This window comes from Herpailurus yagouaroundi, unplaced genomic scaffold (assembly GCF_014898765.1).
Source record: "Herpailurus yagouaroundi ecotype Mexico unplaced genomic scaffold, PumYag 28, whole genome shotgun sequence".
NCBI lineage: Eukaryota > Metazoa > Chordata > Mammalia > Carnivora > Felidae > Herpailurus > Herpailurus yagouaroundi.
In genome coordinates this window covers 143,491,905-143,516,506 of record NW_024412376.1, presented here as the reverse complement: position 1 = coordinate 143,516,506, position 24,602 = coordinate 143,491,905, and the positions used below count along the sequence as shown (strand labels likewise).

Sequence of the window (24,602 nt, the reverse complement as noted above, 5' to 3'; positions counted from 1 at the left end):
TTCAGGACTCTGGGAAGGGAGTGTGCTCTTGCAAAAAGGTTTCCAATTCCTGTTGCTAAGGCAGGCTGAGTTGTGGAAAGAAGCTTCACTAGGTGAATATTTACAGTTCACATAAAATTAATAATAGTTCATCGAACGTGTATCAATGCAAATACTATGCTATGTTTTCCTTAATCCTTAACAATAGTATTGTGAGGGATGCACTGAGTTTATCCCCATTGTACGCATGATGAAACTGACCTTGCTCAGGGTCATAGAGCTACCAAATAAATGACAGAGTCACAATCTTGCTTTAGGTCTCTCTGACTCCTGCACTGTCAAACGTGGTACTCACTAGCCGTGTGTGACTCTTTACATTTAAACTAACGAAAGCTTCATAAAATGAAAACTTCAGTTCTTCGGTTTGAAATGCTCAAGAGCCACGTGGGTTTAGCGGCTGCCATATTGGAAGACGGAGATACAGATTTCTCTCTTTGCATCAAGTCCCCCGGATCGGTGCTGCAAATGAACTGAATTCCCCCAGAAATTGCCAAATATCCTCTGGGGACCAAAGTCATTCCTACTTGAGATCCACATCATGATGCCACTCATATGAAGGTATGAAGGAGAAAGGAAGTTCAGCAAACTATGAAAAGATAGGCCATTATTAGAATTAAAAAAAATCGTAAAAAAAAAAAACAAAAAAAAAAAAACAAAAAAAAAAACCACCTTGTATTTCCTATTCTCTGGCAGTGGATAGCCAGAGCGTGTAAGGCCGCCAGAAAGCTTCCTTTCCCATCAAATGTTGCGGCTTTCGGGGCTCTGCCTCTCTCTCAGCCAGCCTGCTTGGCTGCTGTTTGCAACCCTGTGGATCTCTGAAGTAATACACTGACTAACTTCAAAAAAATGACTCCATGAGGAGCGCCTGGGTGGCTCAGCCGGTTAAGGCTGCGACTCTTAATTTCAGCTCAGGTCTTGACCTCAGGGTCATGAGTTTGAGCCCCGCATTAGATTCCACCCTGGGCATAGAGCCTCCTCAAAAGTGAGGGGCGCCTGGGTGGCACAGTAGGGTAAGCCTTCGACTCTTGATTTTGGCTCGGGTCATGATCTCACAGCTTGTGAGTTCGAGCCTCAAGTTGGACTTTGCACTGAGTGCAGAGCCTGCCTGGGATTCTCTCTCTCTCCCTCTCTCTTTCTCTCAAAATAAATACACATTAATTTTTCAATAAAATAAGAAATTAAAAAAACGAATCGGTGAATGAAGAAAACCAAGAAATGCACAAATGTATACCACGTGCCAGGATCTGACACTCTACGACCTTTTCACAATGAGTCGTGGTCTCATGGGATCGTTGTTAGTTCAGCTTTCCCCAGAGGCAGACCCTGAAACAAGGATTTGAGGGCAAGTAGTTCATTCGGAAAGTGGCCTCGGGAAAAACCCACCGTGGAGTGGGTTGGTGAGACAGGCAAGGGAATACAAGAAACGAAGCGTGTGTTACCAGTTCGGTTACCATGATGGGTAACTGGAGTATGATCCCACTGAGGAACTCTGGGTTAGCGAGGATCCTGTTTCAGGGCTATCCCGCATAACTCCGACAAGTGGAAGAGAACGAGGGAATGTGCACACCAACTCTTGTCAGCCTCGAATCGAAGGCTCCAGGGAAGTGGCAGGTCATTTATCAATTCTGCAGCAATTCGAGCTTGCCCTGGACAAGCAGAACGATCTCAAGTCAATGAAAGCTCTGTGGTGGTTGGCAGTCCCTGTGTAATTAAAGAGCTCTAGGCGATGGGGCAGGGCACAGACAGCCTGTCAGAACACCCAACAGGAAGTAGAGTAAATAGACATCCGTAAACGTACCTCTAAATTTCCACCTATATATCTACCCCGGACACAGGTGATTAACATAGAAGTTAAGAATGTGTGAAGTCAGGCGGACCTTTAAATTTTTTTTTTTCAACGTTTATTTATTTTTGGGACAGAGAGAGACAGAGCATGAACGGGGGAGGGGCAGAGAGAGAGGGAGACACAGAATCGGAAACAGGCTCCAGGCTCTGAGCCATCAGCCCAGAGCCTGCCGCGGGGCTCGAACTCACGGACCGCGAGATCGTGACCTGGCTGAAGTCGGACGCTTAACCGACTGCGCCACCCAGGCGCCCCCAGGCGGACCTTTAAAGAAAGTCATGCAAGTCTCTAAAGAAAGTACTTTTCCTGATGGGCAGCATACGCTGAACCCCAAGTAGTCATGTTAAAGGGGGAAACTCCTCAAATACGGAAGAATCAGTGTAGAGCTTTATCTGCTGACGCTTCCACCCTGTTCTCCATATACTCAGGCCAGATTAGGTTCTCTCTTTGCTGCATCTGCTTCTTATGGATTATGGCCATTTAATCACCACGATCTGTAGGGTGGGTGCTATTGAGATAGTAATTTTTATAGATGACAATATTAAGGCTCAGTCAGAGTGGCTTGTCAAAGACTACACCACTAATAAAAAGTGAACAAACCTAGGGAATCTTCCCTAAGGAGCCATGTTCTTAAAGATTATGCTATTTTGTCTTCTAATAGAAGGAATAGACGTGGGTGGTGAATTCTACTGTTTCTAAAGAGGAAGCGACATCTGGAAAACTGGTACCACAAAATGTCATGGACAAGAGAGGCAAGATCAACAAAGCATTTTTAGGGTCACTACAGAAAAGAAGAACCTAACTCATTTTGGGGAAGAACTCTCTCCCTCTCTCTCTCTCTCTCTCTCTCTCTCTCTCCCCGTGTGTGTGTGTGTGTGTGTGTGTGTGTGTGTGTGTGTATAGTGTCACGACGTTATAATGGCTCTCAAAATCAAAAAACTGAAAATGACAAAACTTAAAAGCTTAAGTTTAGAGCAACAGTTACAGACATTTTTAAGCAAAATCGCTTCATAAATATTTTAAAGTATGTGATAACTGTCATTCTTAAAGGCTTTCTCTCCAGGATGTTCTAGAACCCTCGAGATACGAGGAAGATAGTGTCTTGTATTCATGGACTTAAGGTACAGAGATTCAGGATATCAGAGCTGACAGCAGACCATCAACTGAAAATCAAAAACCAGGAAACCCAGGGGAAGATAGAGGGCCTCATCTGCTGGAAGACCTTCCAGCAGCGACTTGAAGACCTCATCAGAAAAAATAGATTTCCAGGATTCATCATGACAGGGGGCTAGACCTCAACTCCTGCTCCTATGGAAAATATAGACTTTTTTATCTGGAGAACACAGCAAACCCAGGTTACACTTTAGGCATATCTCCTCCTCTTTAAAGCTGTTCTCATACACATCAAGCTCCACGAACAGCTCCAGAATCCATGGTTGCCCAAAAGTATGTGTGCAAATCAATGCTTAATAATGGCCCTCTACTGAATATTCAAATACAATTTAAATAATATTCAAATGGCTCTCAAAAATATAAGCTGTCCACTAAGAAACAGCAAGGAAGGTCTTTAAGGATTTCTCAAAGATATTCAGGCTTGAAGTGTCTGTTTGAGCCACACTATTTTGACAAAGTGTCAAAGGAGTCAAATTATACATAAGCATCCCCTGGCCCCTCACCCCCAGCCCCACGGGCTTCCGTCCACTTAGCTGCCTTTGCTTTTTCCACTGGCAGTTTACCAGCGTTTTTGATCCTAGTTTTGTGACACTCAGGAGTCTCCAAGTACCTTGAGGACTATCAGATTCCCATAATGAGATTAATTTTAGTTCACTTCAATTTAAAAAGCAAATATATGTCAGACTGTACTTTTAGGAAGAGAAAATGACACCATGAAATTAAAGGTCTTCGCCTCTTGGCAGCCTGACAGGGCTGACCTTGAGCAGAAGCAGACAGTATTTTCTCTGGGGTGTCTTCCTCCCCCCCTCCTTCATTCTAATCAGTACCCACTTCTCAGGAGGCCACTGCAATCTGCTGGTTTGCTCCTAGCTGCAATGACCGGGACAGCCAGCATTCATGGGACATCAACTATATGCGAGGCATCGCCCTAGGAAAGCGGTGCATTTCTAACTCTCACAGCAACCCGCTAAGTCAACAACTGAACTCCCGTTTTACAGATCAGGAAAGTCTCTCAAAGAAGTTAACTGTCTTGTGCAAGGAACTTGAATAATAAGTGGATTGGCTAGGAATCAAAAATTTCTCTGGCTCCAAACCCCTCCTTACATGCTAATGAGGAGAGAAGATTATTTGCTGTTGTCGCTCTCTTCACTTTAACCTTTGCCTACTAAGATGTTTACTTATATGTTGGAATCTACCTCCGATGCATTAAAAGACAGGCTAGTTTTTCCTGAAACCCCAAACAGAAGTGATGAGCAACTAAGGTTTGAAATCAAGAAGTCAAACACAATGAGCGCTGATTGGTAGGGTGTGAGGTTCCTTCATGGCATAAAGACACACAGGACCGATGCAGAGCTTGAAACTGAGTAATCAATCAACTAAAGAGCTATTAACCTAATGTTCTTAAAAAAGAAATCTCATAATGGGAGGAAGCAGCAAAGAGGAAGAGTTTGAACCAACAGAGTAAGAGGCAGGCATGATCAAGAACAGTAACAGACAAAGGGAAAAGTCAGGGAAAATAAAGCAGGTGTAACACCACCGGCTTTCATTCAACGAGTACTTACAATTCATTAGGCTCCATGAACCATACTTACCTTTCATCATCTCCTATAACCATCAGAAATGTTATGAGAATGTCCAAGATTCCTCTGCTAGGATCTGAACTTAGATATATCTGATTCCAGGATATTTCATAACCCCCACGATAATTAGAAATGGAAGAAGGTCCACTAAATGAAATCAGATTTAGAAATGATAAGTTCTTTTATGACTGGTACCTTTAAGGATACAGATAATGAGGAATCAGTTTCCTCATACTACGTAATCATGTTCATAATATTTGAATTTATATTAAAAATCTTGTGTCACCAAGAAAAGCTTGCACTTTGTTTAGCCATCTTCTCTTTCAAAAGGCAGAGGTTCATCTAATGTACCTAAGAAAGTTTTATGTGTTTATTTATATTTACTTAATACTGATACTTTTAATTGTTTATTTTTTAATGTTTATTTATTTATTTATTTATTTATTGAAAGAGAGACAGAGAGAGAGAGAGCACGAGCAGGGAGGTGCAGAGAGAGAGAGAGACACACACATACAGAATCCAAAACAGGCCCCAGGCTCTGAGCCATCCGCACAGAGCCCGATGTGGGGCTGGAACCCATGAACTGTGAGATCATGACCTGAGCCGAAGTCGGACACTTAACTGACTGAGCCACCCAGGCATCCCAATATTGACCCTTTTCAAAGCAAGCTTCAGTCTGGAGAAGGAAATCAAGGGCAATACATTTTTTCTTTTTTTCACAGTCCTTAACTGTGGCTGTTATCTTATACCTCCTTACTTTTGGTCCATTTGTTCACATTACAATTCCTTGCCTTTCCAAGGCACAAGTCAGAACACTCACATTTTCAGTCTCCTCTGCAGCTGGGTGCAGGCACATGACCAAGCCACTAACAATTAGAAGGACCCATGGAGACGTGGATTTGGAGGAGAGCAACACAAGAAAAGCGCCACACATTCCATGCAGACTCCATGTTCCGCAACGGCAGGGGCAGGCATGGAGCTCTCAGGGCCCCGGGGACCAGTGTCCATATCCTAGGTTTCTAGAAGCCATGGCAGCAGATGCCTGACTAAGGATGTCTCCACCTCCACTTGCCTTGCTTCGACCCATTGTCAGCAATGCCCTCTCCTTTCGTCGTTTGTCAACAGTCATGGAGGAATAACTTCCTAGTCTGGCTGTAGCCCTCCAGGAAATTCTAAGCTGATACGCTTGTCTGCTTAAACCTAATACACTCATCAGCCTGATCTAGCCAGCATGCAGTCTGTTGTTTACAGCAAAGAACCCTGATATGCATTCAAACACAGCCTCATGAAAGAGGTGCTGTTGAACTAGCTTTCGAAGCGCTGGTATCTTGAAGAAGGACACTGGTTTAGTGAAAATACGACTTCTGGACATATATTGAGAGAACGTTTTATCTTAAGATTTTGAACTCATAGGAAGTTGGGGTTTTAAAAGATTTAAGTGGTTGTCTTAGTTTTTATACCCTTGTTTTATGGACTAAAAGGACTGCAAGTCAAAGAGATTAAATGACTTGGCCAGAGGCACCTCTACTGATTAAACACTGAGCAGGAACGAAAAGCAGTTCTGTGACTTGTGTTCAGTGTGTTCGTTTGGCTCCCCACAGGTTCTCTTGGACACAGGTTCACTCTGACCTTGTTCAGGTCCAAGGCTGGGTAAGAAGCATGTCTCCAAGTTCCTTCATTGAGGTAAACTCAATCTGGAGCAAACTGGGCACCAGGGGAAACTGTCTGATTTCTCCTATTGATCCCAAATTACCTGATGGCTTTGTGTGATTGGAAAAAAAATGGGTAAAAAAGAACGGGAAGACAAAAAAATGTGGACAATAAGGAAACTAGGGATTTTTTTTCTTATAGTAAAAGGTAAATTTCTGCGTTCTAGTTTATTTAGATTCAATTCTACACACATTCAAGATGTTTGGATGTGTCCTCTTGTTGATCCTTGTTGATCATCCTTTGTACGAATGTGTGTAGTTGTATCTAAAGGTCCATGACAGCTCCTACCGGGTGGGACATTGGAGAGGAGATATTCCCTAGATGCTGGGATCCAGGTGTTGGGTGCCACAAACCATCCTATGTAACAGGGAAAAGGAAAGAAACATGTCTCTGCTAGCCCAACTGTGGAATGTCCCAGGCCTGAGGTCCACTCGCCCAGTGGTACAGAAGTCAGAGTATATGATTAATGCTCATGGATGTTGTTTCCTGCTCCCTTGATCAGGGTCCAATAAGGACCTCACGAAATTGCAACATTAGCAACTTAATCCCTTCTCCTTCAGTTGCCTTTATATTCATTATAATAAAAAGAGGAGATGAGAAGAACATTCAGGTTAGATATAAGCTATATTTATAGAGAGCAGCACACTGTTTTCATATATCAGTAGGTCACTACAACCCCAGGGACATGATGGCACCACCTTTCACCTTGATTGATAGGGAGAATTCTATTCTATATCCGAGAGAACACATTGCATCGTGCGTAACAAATGGTTCAGGACCTCTATCAATAATTAAGTATGTCCCCTTGAGTATGTTATTACCTAGTCTTCTGCAAGCCTTGGTTTCTTTCCTTGTAAATTGGGGCTAAAATATCACTTATCTCATAAAGATATTTATAAGAAGCACTTCATATACAGCGCCACATAGAGAGTAAGCACTTGACCAATGCTAGATGTGCTGCACAAATATATATTTATAACAGCCATTTACCTTCTTAAGCAGTTCTAATCTCCTGATGTTTTCAGAAGGCTCCTGATTCTATGATCTGCTGCCACAGCATCTGGTCAAGTTCAGGCTACATATAGTCGGTGGTCTCTAGCTTAGGATATATCCAGGATCGTATAAATCCTCTACTGCCGTCCTATTCCCAAGCAGAGGTCACATTGCCAGCTCTGTACGGAGAAACAGCGGATACACAGTGGGTGCAGGGGGGCGGGAGGGGGAGCGGGGAGGGCAACAGCAATTTCAAACATTACTCACAAAAAATAAGTTTAAGTTCTTAGATCCATTACACCGAGGATGCCACCGTCGGGCATAAATCTTTAATGTGACAGCAGCAGTAAACACCCCTGCACGCAGCTGCTTGGCTCTATATTGAGTTAGAATAAGGCCGTAATTGCCGAATTTAGGTAAGACTTCCCTCCACATCTGACATGGCTTGAGTATAATGTTTAATGTGCTCTAGTCTTTTCTTCCAGTCTGCAGACTTCAATGTGGAGCCCTGCTGACTCTGCCTTCTTACTCCAGAGCTTTTTACTTTCCTTTCCAAAGTGAACTTTCCTCTTGGCTTTAGAAAAGAGTAGGTTAGAGTAGGTCAGGAAGGTTACTAAAGGGAAGGAAATGTCCTTCCCTTCACCAGGCTGTAACCTCCTCTAACAGTACAGAGGAACATCACTGAACCTTTCTTTCAGAGGTCTGTGCTGGCACGTTCTGGTCAGATGGACACACATCTTATTCATAAAGAATAAGATGGGGGGGGGGGCGCCTGGGTGGCTCAGTTGGTTAAGTGTCCAACTTCAGCTCAGGTCATGATCTCACGGTTCGTGGGTTCCAGCCCCGCGTCGGGCTCTGTGCTGACAGCTCAGAGCCTGCAGCCTGTTTCAGAGTTTGTCTCTGGCTCTCTCTGCCCTTCCCCCGCTTGTCTCTCTGTCTCTTAAATAAATACACATTAAAAAATTTACAAAAAAACAAAGAATAAGATGGTAGGGCTTCTCTTAGTAAGATGCTTTATTTAATGATTTGCATCATTAGAAAATAGCTAGTTCAAATTCCACCTGCAATTTGTTATCAATACTAATGTACCAGACTAGGTGTCAGAAGTTAGTCTGAATATATTTTAGCACTGGCAAATTTCAGTGTATATATATTTGCTATTCTTGTTGCCCACCCCCGTAATCTGTGTATAAATTACAGCTCTACTTGTATCTGATTCATTCTGAGGTTTTTCTGGTAACGCCACTTACACTAATGAAACAATAATTTGGTTTGGAACAATCTCCCTCATTGGCTGGACTTAGGCTTGAATTTACAATCAACTTTTCTGACCCATATCTTTTTTCTTTGTTACACGTCGAGATCTGAGCTGTCCAATACAGTAGCCACAGCCACATGTAGCTATTTATGTTTTGATTTAAATTAATTAAAATGAAATTAAAAGTAAGTGCCTCAGTTGCACTAACCACATTTCACGTGCTCAACAGCCAAATGAGGCTAGTGGCTAACTTAATTGGACAATACAGAGAACATTCCTATCTACAGGAGAAAATATGTTCAACAACATTGTTCTAGAAGACATGTGAACAATTGTAAAGGCAAAGTGATAGTAATAGCATTAATTAAAAGTACTCATTTGTTAGGCAGTTGAGAAATTTATCAAGCAATTCTGTGGACTGGATACTATTATTATCCTCATTTTAGAATTTGAGCAAGCATGACTAGTGGGGTATAATTATAAACAATTTAAATTGTGTCTCCCACTATCTTGTAGATACGCTCAATGGGATGGGGCTGTTTTTATTCTTCCCTACTCCTATGTGAAAACTTAGACTCATTTTTTCTGGTCACTCTAAGGAAATTCTACAATGACTTTAAGTCAGAAAACACAGTATCATTTCAGTAATTAGAATTTCTGGTCCCAAGTAATTATCAAAGGTCTGAAGCTGACTTAAAACTGAGGCTTCTCCCCTTTTGCCGTCTGAGCCCATCGTTGGCAGAAAGACGTCATGTGATAAGGGAAGTTTGCCTGGCTTCTTTCGTTTCTCTGCTTAGCACAACTTTTCCTCCTCTTTCAGCTTGAAAAGCACAGCTGGTTTTAAGAGAACACGTTTATTATGGTCTGAATGTTTGTGTCCCCTGAAATTCATACACTGCAAGCTAATACTCAGTGTTATTGCATTAGAAGGAGGAAACTTTGGGAAGTGATTAGGCAGGTTGTGAGGGTGGAGCCCTCATGAATGGGATTAGTGCCCTTATAAAAGAAGCCCAGGGAATCTCCCTCATCCCTGACACCCATGCACTATGTGAGGTTACAGCTAGAAGCACTGGTGATGAACCAAGAAGAGGCCTCTCATTGGATGCTGCCATGGTCTTAGACTTCCCAGCCTCCAAAACTGAGAAATAAATGTTTGTTGTTTATAAGCCACCCAGTTTATGATATTTTTGTTATTACAGACTGAACTAAGAGTACTTTCATTGACAATTCTATGGGTGTTCCAGTGGTTTTGCCATTGCTCAGGACATTTCTACACTTCCTTTGTCAAGCAAGGTCCAAAAAGGTATCTATGCTGTGGGTTGAGGGGATGGGATATAACTTCCTTCATTTTTAGTCCCAGGAACCTGACTAGGCTTCCATTTCTTCCATGGAGGTCTGTTTGCCTTTCCAGATCACTGGGAAAAGGCCAGTGAGTATTCTATATCACATCTTCTCCATGCTTGTGAAATAACCTCTGATCCATGGGAAACATTCACACATCCTCTTTCCTAAATAAACTCTGGAGATTTCAATTAATAGAGCAGCAAACTCTCCTATTTCCACCATCAGAGTGTTTAGCCAGCCAGTTTTTCATCCTTTAGATTAAACAAATGTTGCAGCTACCAAGCACACTGTGTCCTCCAAAGTCCTGGAGATAGTTGTTAATAAGCCTTCAGGATAGTCACCTTCAAGCTACTACTTTGTAATTGAGAGGGCTGGGACTCACGGTGTAACTCTCACAAAAGATATTTCCCTAATCTCTAGCTCTAGAATTTTTTTTTCATACTCCCAATGTGGCTGAATAGTTTATAAGCCACTTAACAGAATTTTTTAGTATTTCCTCCATTTTTCGAAGAATACATGTCAATAATTTTTAGTATAGTCATAGAATTGTGCAGCCATCACCGTATTAAATTCTAAGACATTTCATCCCCCCCTCCAACCACACACACACACACACACACACACACACACACACACACACACACAAAGAAATACTGTATACATTGGCAGTCATTCCCCATTACTCCTAATCGCTTCAGCCCCAGGCAACAAATAATCTACTTTTTGTCTCTATAGATACGCTTATTCTGGATATTTCATTTAAATAAAATTATACAATATGTTGTCATTGGTAACTGGCTTCTTTCTTTTAATCTGTTTTCCAGATTTATCCATGTGTTAAGGTGTTTAAATAGACTATTCTTTTTCATCGTCAAATAATACTGCATTGTATGGACATATCACATTTTGTTTACCCCTTCATCAGTTAATGGACATTTAGGTTGTTTCCACATTTTGCCTATAATGAATAATGCTGCTATGAACATTGGTATAAAGATTTTTGTGTGGACATAGGTTTTCACTTCTCCGGTGAATATAGAGAGACGTTGAGTTGCTGGGTCACATAGTAACTCTATGCTTAATATTTTGAGGAATTGCCAAAGTGTTTTCTAAAGGATCTATATCATTTCACATTCTGATCAGCCATGTATGAAAATTTTTATTTCTCTATATTCTTGTCAGCACTTATTATCTGTCTTTATTATAGTCACCCTAGTGAATGTGAAGTAGTACCCCATGTGGTTTTGATTTGCATTTCCCTGTTAGCTAGTGATGTTGAGTGTCTTTTCATTTGCTTATTGCACATTTGCATATCTTCTTTGAAGCAATGTCTATTCAGATCCCTTAGCCATTTTTTTTAATTCCGTTATCTATCTTCTTAAAATGAATTATAGTTTTACTTACACATTCTGGATATCAACCCTTTATCAGATATATGATTCGCCAATATTTTGTTCCATGATGTGTGTTGTCATTTTACTTTTTTGATGATACTGTTTGTAGCACAAAGCTTTGGATTTTGACAAAGTCCGATTTATCTTTTTTTTTTTTTTCTTCTGTTGCATATGCTTTTGGTGTCATACCCAAGGTTTGCTTAACCCCGGGCCACAAGGGGAAACTCATAATTTTTGTAAGAATTTGGTATTTTCAGCCCTTATATTTAGGTCTTTGATCCATCTTGAGGTATTTTTGTATATGATTTAGAGAAGGGGTCCAACTTCATTCTCCTGCATATGGATATCCAGTTGTCCCACTACCATGTGTCAAAAGACTATTTTTTTTTACCATATTGAATTGTCATAGCACCCTTGTTGAAAATCATTTGACCATAAATATAAAAGTTTATTTCTGGACCCTCAATCCTGTTTCATTGATCTATATGTCTGTACTTATGCCAGTACCATACTGTCTTAATTGCTGTAACTCTGTAAGAAGTTTTGAAATCAGGAAGTGTGAGTCCTCCTACTTTGTTCTTCTTTTTAAAGATGACATTGACTATTCATTTCCATGTGAATTTTAGGAAGGGCTTGTCAATTTCTACAGAAAAGGAAACTGGAATTTTGATAGGGATGCATTGGTTCTGTAGATCATTTGGAAGATATTGCCATCTTAATAATATTAATTCTTCTGCTCCAGGAATATGCTAAGTCTTTCCATTTATTCAGGTCTTCTTTATCTTAACAATGTTTTACAGTTTTCAGAGTACATATGTTTATTTTTTGCTAATTTTTTTCCTAAGCATTTTATTTTTTGATGTTATTTTATAATATAAGAAATTATTTTTTAACTTCATATTCTGGTTGTTTTTTTCTAGTGTACCAAAAAAAAAACAAAAACCAAAAAAAAACCAAATCGTTTTTGTATACTGCTCTTGCATTCTTCAACTTTTCAGAACGCCTTGATTATTTAAATTGTTTTTTGTACATTCTTAAGGATTTTCTTTTTCTTTTTCATTTTCTTTTTCTTTCTTTTAGAGAGAGAGAGAGAGTGCAAGGAGGGAAGGGGCAGAGGGAAGAGGTAGAGAATCTCAAGCAGGCTCCATGGACAGCGCAGAGCCCTATGGCAGGCTTGATCTCACAATCATGAGATGATGTCCTGAGCCGAAGTTCAGAGTCAGATGCTTAACTGACTAAGCCACCCAGGTGCTCCCACTTAAAAATTTTCTATATCCAAGATCATGTCATTTACAAATAGAAATAGTTTTACTTCCTCCTTTTATGCCTGGATGGGTGAATGGATGGATAGATGGATGGATAGATGGATAGATGGATAGATTCATTCATTCATTCATTCAGCTGAATTGCACTTGCTGGAACCTTAGCATAATGTTAAATAGAAGTTGCAAAAGCAGACTACTTTGCCTTGTTACTGATCTTGGGGGAAAGCATACAGACTTTCCTCAGTACGTATTAATGCTCACTATATTCTTTGTTCTTTTTTTAAAATATATGACTTTTATCTAGTTGAGAATGCTTCCTTTTATTCATAAACAGTGTCAGATTTTGCCAAGCATTTTTTTGTTTCTATGGAAATAATCATGTGTTCTTTTTCCTTTATTCTGTTAATATATTACATTAATTGATTTTCAGAAGATAAATAACCTTATATTCTTGGGATAAATCCCACTTTCTTACAGAGTGTAATTTTTTTATATTTTGCTGAATTTGATTTGCTAGTGTTTTGCTCAGGATTTCTGCATATATGTTAATAAGGATATTAGTAAGTTTTTTTGAGGGTTTTTTTTTTTTTTGGTCTGGTTTTGGGAGCAGAATAATACTGATCTTACAAAATGATTTTAGCAGTGTTTCCTCCTCTTCTATATTTTTTGAAAGTTTGTTGAGATCATATCAATTGCTCTTTAAACTTTTTCTTTAAAAACTCACCAATGAAACCATCTGGACCTAGAATATTTTATGAAAAGTTTAAAAATTTTCAATTTCCTTACTTGTTACAAATCTATTCATATTTTCTCCTTCTTCATACATTGATTTTGGTAGTTTATGCCCCTCTAAGAATTTCTCCATTACATCTAGGTTATCTCATTTTTTGGCATACAATTCCTTATAATATTCCCTAACACTGATTTTTATTCCTGTAAGGTGGGTAGTGATGTCGCTCTTTAACTTCTGATTTTAGTAATTTGAAGTGTTCTCTTCTTTCTTAGTGTACCTAGAGTTTTGCCAGTTTTTTTGATCTTTCCAAAGAAACAAGTTTTATTTTGATTGATTTTTTCTGTTACTTTTCTGTACTCTGTTCTCTTCATTTTCACTCAAAGCTATATTATTTTCTTTCTTCCATTTGCTTTGGATTATATTTTTCTTCTTTTTTTCCAGTGTCTTATGGTAGAATTATTATTTGAGATATTTTTTTAATACAGATATTTGTAGATACAAATTTCTCTCGAAGAATTCCTTTCACTGAATTTCCTAAGTTCTATTAGGTTGTGTTTTCATTTTCACTTGTCTCAAAGTATTTTCTTATTTCTTTGTTGATTCATTTAAAGTTGTGTTATATAATTTTCGTAGATTTGTGATTTTCTCAATTTTTCTAACATATTTTATATGATTCTATTCCTTTTAAATTTATTAAGGCTTTTTTTCTGGGCGCCTGGGTGGCTCAGTCGGTTAAGCGTCCTACTTTGGCTCAGGTCGTGATCTCGCGGCCTGTGAGTTGGAGCCCCACATCGGGCTCTGTGCTGACAGCTCAGAGCCTGGAGCCTGTTTCAGATTCTGTGTCTCCCTCTCTCTCCGCCCCTCCCCCATTCATGCTCTGTCTCTCTCTGTCTCAAAAATAAATAAATGTTAAAAAAATTTAAATTTATTAAGGCTCTTTTCTATGGCCTAGCCATAAAAATATTCTCCAGGGTCTATCCTGGAGAATGTTCCATGTGTACTTAGAAGGAAAAGTGTTTTGCTGTTTTGAGATATAGTATTCTATAGACATTCTACATATATCTGTTAGGTGTAGTTGGTTTCTAGTCTTGTTGGAGTCTTCTGTTGGTTTATTCTATTGGTTTATTTATACTATCTCCATAGTAGTTAAATTCCTTATTGAAAATGAGGTATTGACATCTCCAACAATTATTGTGGACTTGTCTCTCTCTTTTTTTTAATTCTGTCATTTCACACTGTGTGTTTGGGAACTTTGCTATGTTCCTGTGCGTTTTTAAGTATTAATCTTCTGGATGGATTGACCCATCTATAAATTCTGCAATGTTCATCTTTGAATATCTCCTTCGAAAATGTACTCCTGGCCTAAAGCTACATTCTGACATATGGTGCATTGGTAAGTTTCATTTTAACACTCCAATTTAATATTTTTCATAGAAGCTAAGTTGCTTGCCTAGTGTTTAGCACTTAGAAAAGAAAATCAGTACTTAGGATTGGGCTAATTATTTATATTGCTCCCACTTTGTTTCTGACCCCAAGTCATTTGGTGAGAGCCTAAATATCTGACATCAATGTAAGGCTCTTGGGAAGAAACTGGTTGCAGTTGAAATGTAGGTGCTTTAGAATCATACAGGCTTGGATGCCCATTCCATTTCTCTATTTAGTGATCTCTTCATTCCCTCCTGTATAACACAGAAGAAAAAATTTTCCTTCTTAAAGTCCTTATGAAATCTCTATGAAATAATGTATGTAAGATACATAATTTATCAAAGTAATTTGAATGTCATAGTTTATAAACTATTAGTGTCCTTGACATGTTTTTCTTATCTGGGTTAATAATTCTAATTTTTAAAAATTTACTTCAAGTTAAGGAAAAAAAAAGGGAAAGTGATATAGGCAAGATAGAAAAATCAATTGAAGAATACATGGAGATTTGATCAGATACATATTGACTTGTGAAAAGAATAGAATAAGTAAAATTAAAAGGCAAAGAATTTCTGGGGAAAATATGGTTTTCAGTGTATTTCCTCAAAAATCCTAGAATCCAAACCAAAATTCAAACTACTAAAAATAAAAACTGGAGGAAAGTATAAGCAGGGGTTTCACAGAAGGAACTATTCAACAATGTCATGAAGAAAATATTCTAGTTTTTAAAATGAAATATCATATTCATATAATAGACTAGCAAACAATTAAAGATATGTAGACTATACAATACAGAATGTAGAGAAATGAGAATTGTTAGACTTTTATGGAGGAAACATGTATTGTTTAAAGCTTTTTGAAAAGTAATCTGTCATATCTATTAAAATTTAAATTGTTAATATATTTTAGCCACTCTCACTTTTGAAACCATTTCTATACAAATAAAAGCACCAGCTATAAGTTGGTATGGCAGTAAACATTTTTCTGGTGTTGAAATCCTACCAATGTATTGAATTCTTTTTGTATGGAGAATGACTGAATAAAATGTCATACATTCAGACTATAGAATATTATAGAGCTATAAAAAAAAAAAACAACCTAAGTTACACCTGCTCATATTGACTAGGAGGGAGTTTCATTTGTAAGTGAAAAGGGGATTTATAGAGCACTGTGTTCGGTATAATGTAATTTTTAAAGAACAAAAATTTAATACATTATATATATATACATATATATACACAATATATACACATGTCTATATGCATATAAGTTGTATATTTGTATGAAATTAGAATAAAATGAGGAAAGCTACACCTTCAATGTATTAGCATTTGCTACCTCCAGGAATGACACTAGAAAAAGAAGACAACATTCTTTATTTTTTTATATTATACTTTTGTATTCTTTGACTTTGACAAGAAACAGGTATTATAATTTTAAAAAATCCAATATATTGTTAAAGAAACAAGAGAAGAGGAGAAAAAACGATGAAGGCAAAGGAATAAAGAACAGCAAGAGAAGATGATAGAAGAAATATCACAGGATAGGTCTGAAACAGAATAGGTGTGAAATCCAAAAAACTCAGCACTGGATCACATACTTTGAGTCACTTAAGACTGTCAAACGAGAAGAGAGGAGCAACCGACCAGTCTCATTTCTTCACTTTGGAAAGAATTGCTTCAGCAACTGTGGATACCTTTCCATATCTGTGATATTGCATTTTTAATCTGCTCTTACCTGTCAAAAGATACTTCCGTTTTCTGTGGCAAGCGCCATTGTGAATTTACACTGCCCTTGAAGAAAGACACTCATGGCATCAGAGACATCAAATTCCAATCAAGCTTTCTCCTGGAAATTAAGCACATGAGCATTTGGTTTTAAAATCAATCAATAGGTTTCCATAAGAGGGGACCATCATGGAAGTTAATTTGGTAGCTGGTCATAAATCTCAATCCCATTAGATATGTTCATCCCTAGATGATATTTAAAAATCATGAAATATTATTCTGTCTCTTGCACTTAAAAATGGCAAAGGCAGTAAAGGAAAGTAACAATGGATAGGTTTAATATGCTTTCATTTTCTATGAAGCATCCCTACACTAACAATTGACTTATTATTTATCAAATCAACACACACACACACGCATGCACGCAAATAATATTTACAAAAAAAAAACAAGCTAGGGAATATGCCTTTGTAGATTTGGAGGATTAACCATAGTGTGTCATTTTAGTGTTAATGTTTAAAAGAGTCTATATCTGGAAAGTGATTTTAGATACTATGTGCACAAAAAGAATACCTTATCTTTGTCATAAATATAAATACCATTTTTTACAGATATTAACATACAGTGTTCTTTCATAAGTTTGATAATAGTGATTTTTATTTTCATCCTTTCCATAAAAAGTCCTTAGGAGCTTTCCCCTTAATGAAAAAGAAATATTGTTCTTATAACTCTTATAGATTGTTTTGGAACCGAGAGGTCTGATGCAGGCTAGAAAACATTGAAAAACAATTCTAGTAAATGCCATTTGTTCACTGTATTATAATTCTTCAGATTTTCACATCGTATATTTGCATAAAAATGCTTGTGACTCATATTCACTTTTAAAAATGCTCTAAGAAACGAAAATGGCGGTAGTAGTATTTAGTGTTGTACTATTTTGTGTGTGTGATTTAGTTTCTAAATCAAATCATCCTTCTAATATATTTTAAGTCTTATCTTGTATCTCAATATTTTACTCCCAATACTCCCTGTCTGTCCTTCTCAGAGCGTTGCTATTATGACTAAGGGCTCTTTCCGTTTTGGGTAATATCTCTTAAATAATGTTATGGAGCCTCATCAACTGTTTTTACTCTGTTCCTTGTTTGGGATAGCATACAGCACAGCTGCTTCTAGACATAATTTCCTCCAAATATATGTATTTAATACTTTTAACATGTTTTCACTTATACTGAAATATATTCATGAGTAAAAATGTGTATATATATTCAGGTATATCTAAAGACAACAAATTTAACAAACACCTTTATAAAAATATTAACATTTCCATAATCAGAAGCCATATTGCCTATAATCTGGCACAAAAAGAGATTTCTAATTTAAGATACCTGGCAAATAATACAAGTCAATAGAATAATACTGTCTTCTAAAAGAGAAATTAAAACACACTAAAATATGCCAGAACCTCAGTGGTTTATAACTTCTAGTTCACAGTCTTTTTACTTGCCACATTATCCTGTGTATTTATTCTTCTGTTGGTGTATATTGTTAATATCGCTGATTCATATTTACAACTGCAGTTTTGAATACTTGATTAGTTTTCTATCTTCCTTTATTTCTGATATCAGATATGCTTCCTACATTAATGATGGAATGCTAATACTAAAAGGTATGGGCACTGTCTATGGACCAGCACAATTCTATGCACTTCATAGAAATATTATTTTCTGTTCTTCCCGTAGGCAGTTTCTGTTTTTATTATTTCCATTTCATTGACAAGAAATCTGAGGCATAGAGAGGTTGAGCAAATTGGCCAAAGTCAGAGTTAAGTGTCAAAGACTAACACCAAAGTTTCAACAATTGGATAATAACTAAGATCTACTACATAGACTAGACATTTGAAATGTCAAGAGTTTGGAATTTATGTGTATCAAATATATCATTCTGTATCACATGATACCCGAAAACTTAATGGCTAAGATCAACATTTTTTTTTTTTTTTTTTTTTTAATCTCACAGTTTCTCTGAGTCAGGAATGTTGAAGTGGCTTGGCTGATGCCTCTGGCTGTAGATCTATCATAACAATGTAATCAAGGTTTCTACTTAGTCTTGTGGTCTCAGGTTGGAGGTGTGGCTGGGAGAGAATCTTTTTTTTTTTTTTAATCTTCTTCTAAGCTCACTCACATGGCAACTGCTGGGCTCAGGAGATCCAAGCTCACCCATGTGACTGTTGGCCGACTGAAGGCTCTTGCTGGATATTGGCCAGACATAATAGTTCCTGTTCATTTGGGCCTCTCCAGAGCTTTACTCACAATGCGGCAGGTTTCCTCAGAGAAAGCAAGGGAGAGACCAAGGGAGGGTCCACGATGGAAACCACAGTCTCTTTTTAACCAATTTTTGCAAGGGACACCAACTACTTTCGCCATAATCTGATTATTAAACGTGAGTCACTAGGTTCAGCTCACACAAGAAGACACTGCAGAAGGGCGTAAATACCAAGAGGCAAGGATAATTGGGTGTTATCTTAGAGGCAGTCCACCAATGGTGGGATCTCTTGTTTTGATTCAGACTCTGGTACCTAATAGTTTTATGACTTCAGCAAGTCACAGCCACTAATTTTCTCATCAAGTACATGATGATAATAACCTGCCTGACCAAAGTCTTGGGGCTATTCAAGGGATAAAAGGAAAATCACAGATATGAAAAGTTAAGAGCTTGATATAAATATGACTTTACTATATTATTATTTTTCAAAGACAAGGGATTATGACTAACTCATTTTGATTAGATCATATCTCTTCTCTATTTCTTTCCTCATTATACTGCACATCAATGCTAAATTATTCATTTTCATCTTATATCCATAGCTATGCAAATAATCAGCAAACATGTGAAATGGCCGGTGGAAATAAAACTAATATTTATGGAGCATAAGTCATACGTTGATTTCTGCGCTGGACATTTTCTACACATGATCTCATTAAATCCTTGTAATTACACTCTTAGGGGGCAGCCCCTCTATTCCTTCTCCAGCACGCTGGTTCTTAAGGAAGGAGTACAGTTACTGATCACACAGAGTCCTTCTATTTTTCTCCTTCATTAGTCCTCCAAAGCAAGTCCATAATACTGTCTTTCATTTTGCCCCATTCAGAACGTTTTAGAGATTGTAGAAATGACCTCGTATTAATCTTGTTCATTTTTTTTTACCTTCAGGCCATTCTATAGCCCAAAAAAATCCCACAAATATCCATCTATTGTTCTCTTTAAAATCTCTAGAGAAAGAAACCTGCTTGTTTGACATGTCATACCACATTGGTTCAGTGCCTGCAGTATCTTCCTTATATTTTGCTTTGTATATATTTATGTCTTGGCTCTTCAAGTTAAATCAAAATGCTTCAAAAGTAGATATAACACCTTTCATAAAATATGAAATAATGAATCTGTTGCTTTTTCTCATATGCACGCATACTTGCACACAACATACATGCCATATACACTCAGATGCATAGAGTTAAATCAGTCTTTAGATGATTAACCTTAATTTGGTCTGTTTGGATACTATGGCTAATTCCAATGATTCTGATATAAACTGACATTCTTAAGGGATACCATTTTTTTTTTAAAGTTGGCTTCCCATCCAGCATGGAGTCCAATGCAGGGTCTGAACTCATGTCCCTGCGATCAAGACCTGAGCTGAGATCAAGAGTCAGATGCTCAACTGACTGAGCCACTCAGGCATACCTCTAAGGGATACCGTTTCAATAATTAACTTCAAAGTCACTTTTACAAAACGCAAAAGACTCAAAACAAGATATTTCAATTTATTACTTGAATAAATGCAATATTGTCTAGTTCTATAACATTTTTAATTCACATCAAAAGACTCTGAATGATAATTTCTAGTAATCAATAGCACCTTCAAAGATAAAAGGAATAGTTACCAAAAAGCTTCACGTACTCTGAAGAAGAAATCCAAGAATGCTCAGAGCACTCGCAGCGTCATAGGAGTAATTGGACAGCTTCTCAAATGACAAATTTGAATGGTTGACTTAATAGATAATGGACTCTGATTTGCTAGTTTTTAGGAATCAGTCTTTAATAATTTACATCGTGGTTAATCCTACCCTAGAGGAGCGCTGTTCTCCATTGAGAAAACCAAATAAAATGTGCAATTTCTGTGCGATTATATCCCATGCTAGTTAAGTTAAAATTCATAAAAATACCTAAATCACATCATATGCTTCCATATTCCCTATAGTTTATTGCTAATTTCTAAGTGCAAAGCAGGTAAATAACATGAATTAGACTGAATTTTATGTGTGAAACTTGAGTATTGATAAGCTACTCTTGCATTTTCAAATGACACATCCTAAACAATGCCATAACACTTCCAAAATTCAAAATCACTCCCAAATAAGCTTTATATGTTAATGTGTATTTTGAAGAATGACTGAATTTAGAAGAGCATGAGTCAGTCTAATGGAAAAAGTAGTGGGTAGATAATTAGAAAACCACAATTCTAGCCCCAGAATTTCATCTACTGAACTGAGTGGCCTTGGATATAGTTGATTTATTTTCACATGGTTGAGTTTCTGTATTTGAAATTGGGAAACTGAAAATCATAGAATGTGAATTCTGTAAGTGATCTTAGAAACATGTAGTTAAAATCCCACATCTGACAGATCAAGAGACTGTAGCCTTAAGAACAGGTTAAATTATGCCATGAAACAAATACTTCCTAAATCTCAGGAACATAAAACAGCAAGGGTTTATTTTTCATTTCCACAAAGAGTATTCAAGGTTTGGGTGACTATCCAAGGACCATATTAAATAACTTAAGGTCCTAATTAACTAGGTACTACTAAAACCCCATTCATGTAGGATTTTTTTTTTTTTTTTTTTTTTTTTTTTTTGTCTTTCATCTCTAACTCCCATGATCAGTTGATGTAAAGGAAAAAAAAAAAAAAGAAACTGAAAGGTTTAGGGAAATTAGAATATTAGAGTGGATTTGCCATTTAAGACCTATTCAACCACCCTGGAAAGACCCGAAGAACATATTTTTCATTAATGTTGTAAGGGAAAATATATTTTGAGTTAGGGGAGGGGAGTATCATTGTGGGGCTCTGGGATCACTCTTTTCTATAGACCAGACCTTACAATTGGGCCTGTGGTCACTGGATTGGGAATCCTAAATTCAAATAGAAGAACTGGATCTTCCAGTGACAGGGGCTTAGTGGTGACACTCAACTGTCAAAAGCAAGGTGGGAGTATTGATGGTAATGGACAGCAGAATCAAAATAGCAATGGGGGGCACCTGGGTGGCTCAGTCAGTTGAAAATTCAACTTTTGATTTTGGCTCAGGTCATGATCCCAGGGTTATGGGATTGAGCCCAGTGTCTGGCTCCGTGCTGAGCATGGAACCTGCTTGAGATTCCCACCCCACCCCCCCACTGTCTCTCTCTCTCTCTCCCTGCCCCTCTGCCCCTCCCCATCACACTCTCTCAGGTGCTAATTCTCTCTCCATAACAAACAAGCTAACAAACAAACAGCAATCAGAATAGTTTGACTCACCTGGACCTAGGATACTGACTAATTGATTTTGACATTCCTAGAAATGAAATAAGAAACCTACTAAAGTCTTACTTGTTTTGTATAAACAGAAAAGTTCTAAGTCAAGTGAGCAAAAAAAAAAAGCCTAACCTGAATCATAAAAACAGAGAGTAGCAGCCCCTCAATCACTTCCCAGACATCAACTAGTTTATAAATCCAGAAGCCTTTGAATTATAGGGCAGGCAGCCTGGTCCCTTTGAGGAAGGATCCAGTACATCACCAACAATGTATAACTGTTAATTTTTCCTCCAGCCTTTCCCAAAGGGATCTATGGCCTTTACCAGGGCATCTCTGTATTGGGGAAAAGGAAATAATTGGAACTTTGGGGGATTACTGGGCACTGGCTCTGAAATGACACTATTTCCAAGAAACCCAAAACATCCTTGCAGTTCACAGTCAGAACTGAGGATTTTAGAGGTCACGTGATCCACGGAGTTTTAGCTCAGTTCTCTCTTGCAGTGAGCCCAGTGTGTCTGCCAACCCATCCTGTGGTTATTTCTACAGTTCCAGAATGCACCACTGGAACAGATAAAGTACTCAACAATTGGCAGAATCCCCACATTGGTTCCCTGACCCGTGCAGTGGGGGCTCTTATGCTGGCAAAGGCCAAGTGAAAGCCACTAGAAGTTCCTCTGCCTAGGAAAATAGTAAACAAAAAGCCATGTCTCATTCCTGGAAAGATTGCAAAGATTAGCACCATTATCAGTGACTTCAAAGATACAAGTGCAATGATTTCCATCATGTCTCCCTTCAACTTACCTGTTTGGGTGGTACAGAAGACACATGGATCTTGGAGACTGACAGCGGATTATTGTTAGCTTAACCAGGAGGTGAATCCAATTGCAAATGATGTTCAGATGTCCCTTCGCTGTTTGAGCGAGTTCACACATCCCTGGTACTTACTATCGGCCACCGATTTAGTAAATACCTTTTGCTCCATCTCTGTCAATAAGGAGGACCCTAAGCAGGTTGCTTTCAGCTGGCGAGGGGCGAGGCTGACATTATACCTTTACTCTCCTACCTCAGAACTATAACCATTCTCCAGGCCTATGCTGTAAGTTAGTTCACAGAGACCACTGATCTCTCGATCAGTGATGTTACACTGGTACATTACATGGATACTGTTATGCTGATTGGACCTAGTGACTAAGAGGTAGCGAGTCCTCTGGACTTATCATTAAGACATTTGTGCGTCAGAGAGTGTGAAAGAAGTGCGACGAAGATCATGTTTTCTACCTCAGTGAGATTTCTAGGCATCTCGCGGTTTGGAGCATGTTACAACATCCCTCTTAAGGTGAAGGATAAGGATAAGATAAAGTACTCAACAATTGGCAGAATCCCCACATGGCTTCCCTGACCTTTCCACCTGCTCCTACTGCAACCAAGAAAGGCCTCGTGGGCCTCTTAGGACTTCTGACGCAATGTACACCTAATTTCAGTGCGTTACTCCTGCTCGCTTACTGCCTGACCCAATATGCTGCTAGTTCTAAGTGGAGCCCAGAGTAAAAGAAGGCTGTGCAACAGATCCAGACTGCTGTGCAAGCTGCTTTGCCACTTAGGCCACGTGATCTAGCAGCTCCAGTGGTAATTAAAGTGGCAGGGGCAGATAAGGATGCTGTTTGGAGTCCGTAGCAGAGCCCTATAGAGGAACAACAGCACAGATCCTCAGGCTGTTGGAGCAAAGCCCTGCCATTCTTTGAAGATAGCTGCAGTCCTTTTATTGGGCCTGATATTGGGCTTTAGTAGAGACCGAAGAATCGACCTGGGGCCACATGTTACCCTGTAACCTGCCCAAAATGAACCAGGTGTTATCTGACCTGCTAAGCCATAAAGCTGGGTGTGTACACGAACACTCCATCATCACAGGAAGTGGTATATATGTAATCAAGCCCAAGCAGCCCTGATGGCATAGATAAGTTACAGAAGGCAGTAGCCCAAATGCCCATGGTCCGCACTCCCACCTGCTACACACTTGCCTTCTCTCTTCCAGTCTACATCTCTAGCCTCATAAGGGACTCCCTACAGTCAGATGATGGAGGAAGAGAACACTTGGACTTTTATAGATTGTTCTGCACAATATGCAGGCACCACCTGAGAGTGGGTGGTTACAGCACTACGTACAGCCCCTTATGGGACATTCCTGAAGGGAGTGGTGGAAAGAAATCTTACCAGTGGTCAGAATGTCAAAAAATGCACCTGTTGTTCTTTTGGCAGAGAAGAAGAAGTGGCCAGGTGTATGATTATAATGATTCATGAGCCATGGCCAAAGGTTTGGCTGGATCGTCAAAGACTTAGATGATATTTGACTGTAAACTGACTGAAATATGACTGAAAACCGTAATAAGAATATCTGGGGAAGACACATGTTGATAGATAGCTCTGAATAAGAAAAGACAGTGAAGAAGAAAAAGAAGAAGTAGGAGGAGAAGGAGGAGGAGGAGGAGGAAGGAGCAGGAGAAAAAGGAGGAGAAGAAGAAGAAGAAGAAGAAGAAGAAGAAGAAGAAGAAGAAGAAG

At 38.5% G+C, this 24,602-nt stretch overlaps 2 long non-coding RNA genes across 4 annotated transcripts in view; both read right to left on the bottom strand.

Moving 5' to 3' along the window:
- Positions 1-363: 363 nt before the first annotated feature.
- LOC121037133 (uncharacterized) lies at positions 364-2,716 on the bottom strand. The gene is made up of 3 exons (XR_005793625.1): positions 2,147-2,716; positions 1,479-1,916; positions 364-625 (listed from the first exon to the last, which is right to left on the bottom strand). It is a non-coding gene; the product is annotated as an uncharacterized LOC121037133 (long non-coding RNA).
- An 868-nt stretch (positions 2,717-3,584) lies between these two features.
- Positions 3,585-24,602, bottom strand: part of LOC121037121 (uncharacterized) — a 33,558-nt gene continuing 12,540 nt past the window's right edge. For 2 of the 3 annotated variants that reach the window (XR_005793613.1, XR_005793616.1), the window contains exons 4-5: positions 16,492-16,602; positions 3,585-4,782 (exon numbers count right to left, since the gene is read on the bottom strand). This is a non-coding gene — a long non-coding RNA (uncharacterized LOC121037121). Of the gene's footprint in view, positions 4,783-7,335; positions 7,518-16,491; positions 16,603-24,602 lie in introns of all 3 variants that reach the window. The other variant, XR_005793614.1, reaches the window with a different exon arrangement.